General features: G+C 41.7%; 1 long non-coding RNA gene across 1 annotated transcript; it reads right to left on the bottom strand.

The window, feature by feature from the left end:
- Positions 1–4,503: 4,503 nt before the first annotated feature.
- LOC121774638 lies at positions 4,504–5,025 on the bottom strand. The gene is made up of 2 exons (XR_006044958.1): positions 4,862–5,025; positions 4,504–4,716 (listed from the first exon to the last, which is right to left on the bottom strand). It is a non-coding gene; the product is annotated as an uncharacterized LOC121774638 (long non-coding RNA).
- Positions 5,026–6,943: the final 1,918 nt, after the last annotated feature.

Here is a 6,943-nt window from a genome sequence, read left to right as displayed (position 1 = left end):
GAAATGACATTTCTCAAAATTCAAGACTAGGCTCTTCGCCCGACACCTCTCCAAGACTACATCCAAATGACGAAGGCATGAGTCGAAAGAGTCTCCGTAGACTGTGAAGTCATCCATGAATATTTCTATACACTCCTCAATTAGATCAGAAAATATGCTCATCATGCATCGCTGAAATGTTCCCGGAGCGTTGCAAAGTCTGAACGGCATGCGTCTGTATCCTGGTCTTCAGGATTCACGTAAATCTGAAAATACCCGCTGTACCCATCCAAAAAACAAAAGTACTTCTTCCCAGCCAGTCGCTCCAACATCTGATCGATGAACGGTAGGGGGAAGTGGTCTTTCCTGGTCGCGGCGTTCAGCTTGAGGTAGTCTATGCACATTCGCCAACCAATGACTAGCCTTGTCGGTATCAGCTCATTCCTCTCATTTTGAACCACTTGAATCCCGAACTTCTTGGGGACCATGTGCACAGGGCTGACCCACTCGCTATCGGGCACCGAATAGATAATCCCTAATGACAACAACTTCAAGATTTCCTTCAATATTTCCTCCCGCATGTTGGGAATCAGCTTTCTCTGCGAATCTCGATGTGCCTTCGCCCCTTCTTCTAGCCTAATATGATGAATGCAGACGTCAGGGCTTATTCCCACCAAATCTGTAAGGCTCCATCCAATTGCTTTCATGTTCCTGCCTAGAACGGTCAGCAGCCTTGCTTCTTGCTCCTTTGTCAGGCTACTGCTTATTATCACCGGATATAAGTTTTCCTCCCCGAGAAAGGCATACTTCAGGGTTGCTGGCAACTTCTTCAATTCAACTTGTGGGGGAAGTGTGTCTGCTGGGAGAGGGTTTCTTGCAGCATCCCCTTCCTTTTCTAATTTTTCCTCTGAGAGTTCATCTGTTCTGACTGGTAGCTTAGCCCCTGTGGCTCCAATAAATTCTGATTGCTTGCAGAAGTCCTTAATAGCTCCTTCTACCTCTTCATCAGTTAACCCTTGGCTACTGATCAGGTCACATGTAACGCCCGTACTTTTGATGGAAGATGACGCGCGTAAATCGAGGAAGGATCGAAGAAATTATATTTGGAACAACACCAAATATAAGTCGTGACGTTAAGCGTTCTTTAATTTTGTGAAGAACAAAGATAACGAAAGTTAATAAAGTTTTGCGATAATTATCGAAAAAAAATGCGAGAATATAAAGTACGTATATTTACATTTGGGCTTCTCAAATTAAATTAGAGTCCAATGAGTATATATAAAATGGACTTGGGCCATAACAATATATACCTAACAATTAAATAATTATCAACTTGGGCTTTCAACTAAATGAACCCAAACTAATTTAAATGATATATGTTGAGCCCAATACAATTTCCAAAGATATGAGAGCAAGCCCAAAAGAAAAAAAAGTCTTCATTCCTTCTTCTTCTCCAAGTAGTCTACGGTCTTTCACCATGGGGGCTCTTCACCTCCAACTCTCTTCACTTTCCATCTTCTCACAATTAATTCTACAAAATCAAGAGTCACCCATATTATAACCTATGTTCTTTCATCTTTCCACTACTCTTCTACTTCAACTTCAAACAAAACAAAATTTGAGAGAGGGCCGAGAGATAGAGAAGAGAGCCGAGAGTGAAGGAAGTGGGTTGCTACCATTCTTGCTCCTCCACCACCAAATTCAATCCTTCTTGAGGTATAATCTCTTTTCAAGCCTCAAAGCATGAATCTTTGTATATATATTTCATACATCATTGCATAATCCACTTCCATAATCAAATCACAAAAAATAACAATCAACAATTGAAATTAATCGAACACTCGCCGTATGCAATCGAAAATCGCAAAGAACGTAACTTGATAATAAAAATACACCTTGCGGGTCTTTTCGGAGTGTTTCCGAGCGGGTTCGGAGTGGTTTGGGGGAGGAGGAAGGGACGGCAGCAACTCGACGGGGAGGGACGATGGCGCGACAGCAGCTGCGCTGTCCGTCGACTCCGGCAGCAGCTCCCGTTGGCGAACAGCAGCAGCGAAGGAACAGCCACGACGGCACTGTGCAGCGGCTAAGTAAGCCGGCGGCTGGACCCCCACCGCGACGGCGACGCTGACGGATCGAAGACGACAGCGGGAGTACAACGACGCTGAGCGACGCTCGGCGGCAGCACTCCTCTCACCGGGCAGGTGGCTCCGACGCGAAAAGGGAGGGGCGGTGGAAATTTTTAAATGAAGAAGAAGAGAGGAAGAGGAGAAGAGAGAGATAAAAGAAGATGAGAGAGACGTGTAAAATGGTGGAAGAAAAAGGGATTTGGGCCTTTGTCATTTGGGCCGATAATTTAATCGTGAATAATGATTTAATTAAATCCCAGAATAATTTGAAGCACGAATAATACTACCCAAGTGCGAAGTAAATGTATTTACGAAGAGAAATAATTGCGATAAATTAAGTTTGCGTTTAAATAATTTTAGGAAATTTATTTCCGACGTCATGGAAAATACGAGGAGCTAACGTAGGAAAGAACGAGCGTAAGCGGCCGACCGGCGTCGCACGCGGCCGCCGAATAATCGAAAATGCACGAAAACCGAAAAAACGAATTAAAAGATTTTAATTGGAGTGCATGCATTCTAAAATGTCTTCGTTACCGAGATTGATGTGAACTTTATGTATTTTTTGAAAATGTGGTTCGCACGGCCGCTAAAGTCGGAACGAGGAATTTTACGGAAATCCTAAGCTTTTGAGGTGGGCTTTACTACTTAAACTTTTTGTTTTAAATTGATATGTTTATGGTGAAATAAGGGTGGTTTAAATAGTATGTCTTGCCGTTTTTATGTTTTGAATTGCCCATCTGATTGTCTATTGGGATAATATCCTACTAGACTTTGATAGTTAACGAATTCGGGTCTGACTAGGGAGTGAGTCCCTACTCGGACTAGTGCACTGATAGGGATCGTGAGCCGTCCCCTAGGTCGGCCGGTCCAGTGATCGAGATTGTGGCCACAGTCTCGTTTCACATGATGGTTCAGATATGGTATATGATGGAGGATGATGATTGTCAGCGCTGACACTTTTAAAGGAATGATTTTGGTGTCTCTCGGTCTTTTTAAAGTAAAATCCGAGTTTCACTCTATGATGGCTTGACATAACTTAAATGATAAATGTATTTCGGGCATGAGTTCACTGGGTGCATCAAGTACTCAGCCCCTGCATATGTTTTCCCTATGTGCAGGTTGAGCGAGGTCGGGAGGCGGAGGATGTTGAGCAATGAGCCAAGAATTGTAATCAATAACGTTCTGGTTACTATTGTGTCTTCATACATAGTAGTAGCTAACTCTCAAATGCTTCCGCTACGTCAAGTTTTAGAACTCAGATGTTTTCTTTATTCCGTTGGATTATTTTTATTCAAACTATGTTGCTTCGTGATCATAGACTATGATTTGATAATGAAGTTTCGTCTTTTGATCTACATATCGTATCCCCTTGATTGTTTTCCCCCTTCTTCCCCGCTTCTTAATTCCCCCATTAGTCGCGATCCACCGTGTTTTCTATCCTTAGGAAGTGCGGTCGTGACAGAATGGTATCAGAGCAATTTTTCTTTCCGCTCTGGACCGAGAGTCTTTTATTCAATCTAGTCTAGACTCGTTTGCTAGAATAAAAGAGTATTCATTGAAGGCTCAACATTCCGTCTCGCCGCGCTCAACAAAAGAAAAGGTAAAATGTTTTGAAATGAGAAAGTTTTCGAGAAAGCAAGGTGATAAAGTTTCTGAGAAAGAAGGATAGAAGAGTTTTTGAGAAAGAAAGATGAGAATAGTTTGAGAAAGAAAGATGATGAAGTTTGAAGAGAAACGATGGATTGTTGTTCTACATGAAAGATGAAAGTTGATGTTAAAGTAAGTTTTGAGTTTTAAAGTTGAAAGTGAGATGTAGAAATTTTGTTGAAAGTGCGAGAGTTTAAAGAAAATTTTTATTTCAAAAGTTTTTAATGTTAATGAAGTTCGAAAGTGTTTGCTTTGGAAAGTTAGAATGTTGTGTGTTATATTTGGTTATCCTGAAGTATGAATGGTTTGATGTTGGATGTGATGATGATGAGGAAATGTTTTTGAATCCCGACTTGGTGATGAGGAGACTACATGGGAACTCGAGGATAAAATGAAAGAGAAGTACTCGGAGTTGTTCGTTAGAGATGAGCAAATTTCGGGACGAAATTTCTGTTAAGGTGGGTAGAATGTAACGCCCGTACTTTTTATGGAAGATGACGAGCGTAAATCGAGGAACGATCGAAGAAATTATATTTGGAACAACACCAAATATAAGTCGTGACGTTAAGCGATCTTTAATTTTGTGAAGAACAAAGATAACGAAAGTTAATAAAGTTTTGCGAATTTTAATTATCGAAAAAAATGCGAGAATATAAAGTACGTATATTTACATTTGGGCTTCTCAAATTAAATTAGAGTCCAATGAGTATATATAAATAGGCCTTGGGCCATAACAATATATACCTAACAATTAAATAATTATCAACTTGGGCTTTCAACTAAATGAACCCAAACTAATTTAAATGATATATGTTGAGCCCAATACAATTTCCAAAGATATGAGAGCAAGCCCAAAAGAAAAAAAGTCTTCCTTCCTTCTTCTTCTCCAAGTAGTCTACGGTCTTTCACCATGGGGGCTCTTCACCTCCAACTCTCTTCACTTTCCATCTTCTCACAATTAATTCTACAAAATCAAGAGTCACCCATATTATAACATATGTTCATTCATCTTTCCACTACTCTTCTACTTCAACTTCAAACAAAACAAAATTTGAGAGAGGGCCGAGAGATAGAGATGAGAGCCGAGAGTGAAGGAAGTGGGTTGCTACCATTCTTGCTCCTCCACCACCAAATTCAATCCTTCTTGAGGTATAATCTCTTTTCAAGCCTCAAAGCATGAATCTTTGTATATATATTTCATACATCATTGCATAATCCACTTCCATAATCAAATCAAACAAAATAACAATCAACAATTGAAATTAATCGAACACTCGCCGTATTCAATCGAAAGACCAAAGAACGTAACTTGATAATAAAAATACACCTTGCGGGTCTTTTCGGAGTGTTTCCGAGCGGGTTCGGAGTGGTTTTGGGGAGGAGGAAGCGACGGCAGCAACTCGACGGGGATGGACGATGGCGCGACAACAGCTATGCTGTCCGGCGACAGCAGCTGCGCTGTCCGTCGACTCCGGCAGCAGCTCCCGTTGGCGAACAGCAGCAGTGACGGAACAGCCACGACGGCACTGTGCAGCGGCTAAGTAAGCCGGCGGCTGGACCCCCACCGCGACGGCGACGCTGACGGATCAAAGACGACAGCGGGAGTACAACGACGCTGAGCGACGCTCAGCGGCAGCACTCCTCTCACCTGGCAGGCGGCTCCGACGCGAAAAGGGAGGGGCGATGGAAATTTTTAAATGAAGAAGAAGAAGAAGAGAGGAAGAAGAGAAGAGAGAGATAAAAGAAGATGAGAGAGACGTGTAAAATGGTGGAAGAAAAAGGGATTTGGGCCTTTGTCATTTGGGCCGATAATTTAATCGTGAATAATGATTTAATTAAATCCCGGAATAATTTGAAGCACGAATAATACTACCCAAGTGCGAAGTAAATGTATTTACGAAGAGAAATAATTGCGATAAATTAAGTATGCGTTTAAATAATTTTAGGAAATTTATTTCTGACGTCTTGGAAAATACGAGGAGCCAATGGAGGAAAGAACGAGCGTAAGCGGCCGACCGGCGTCGCACGCGACGCCTTGGGCGGCCGCCGAATAATCGAAAATGCACGAAAATCGAAAAAACGAATTAAAAGATTTTAATTGGAGTGCATGCATTCTAAAATGTCTTCGTTACCGAGATTGATGTGAACTTTATGTATTTTCCGAAAAGGTGGTTCGCACGGCCGCTAAAGTCGGAACGAGGAATTTTACGGAAATCCTAAGCTTTTGAGGTGGGCTTTACTACTTAAACTTTTTGTTTTAAATTGATATGTTTATGGTGAAATAAGGGTGGTTTAAAATAGTATGTCTTGCCGTTTTTATGTTTTGAATTGCCCATCTGATTGTCTATTGGGATAATATCCTACTAGACTTTGATAGTTAACGAATTCGGGTCTGACTAGGGAGTGAGTCCCTACTCGGAATAGTGCACTGATAGGGATCGTGAGCCGTCCCCTAGGTCGGCCGGTCCAGTGATCGAGATTGTGGCCACAGTCTCGTTTCACATGATGGTTCAGATATGGTATATGATGGAGGATGATGATTGTCAGCGCTGACACTTTTAAAGGAGTGATTTTGGTGTCTCTCGGTCTTTTTAAAGTAAAATCCGAGTTTCACTCTATGATGGCTTGACATAACTTAAATGATAAATGTATTTCGGGCATGAGTTCACTGGGTGCATCAAGTACTCAGCCCCTGCATATGTTTTCCCTATGTGCAGGTTGAGCGAGGTTGGGAGGCGGAGGATGTTGAGCAATGAGCCAAGAATTGTAATCAATAACGTTCTGGTTACTATTGTGTCTTCATACATAGTAGTAGCTATCTCTCAAATGCTTCCGCTACGTCAAGTTTTAGAACTCAGATGTTTTCTTTATTCCGTTGGATTATTTTTATTCAAACTATGTTGCTTCGTGATCTGAGACTATGATTTGATAATGAAGTTTCGTCTTTTGATCTACATATCGTACCCCCTTGATTGTTTTCCCCCTTCTTCCCCGCTTCTTAATTCCCCCATTAGTCGCGATCCACCGTGCTTTCTATCCTTAGGAAGTGCGGTCGTGACATCACACCATGCAGCTGCCTCTACATCAGCCTGCCCATATACATCCAATGCTTGTAGCTTTTCCTGCAATAATTCAGTCTCAAGAAAATCTTGGACTAGAGGGTCAATTACATCCATATAGCATAGATTTTC

This window comes from Salvia splendens, chromosome 17 (assembly GCF_004379255.2).
Source record: "Salvia splendens isolate huo1 chromosome 17, SspV2, whole genome shotgun sequence".
Taxonomy (NCBI): domain Eukaryota; kingdom Viridiplantae; phylum Streptophyta; class Magnoliopsida; order Lamiales; family Lamiaceae; genus Salvia; species Salvia splendens.
This window is presented reverse-complemented; position numbering and strand designations above follow the sequence as displayed.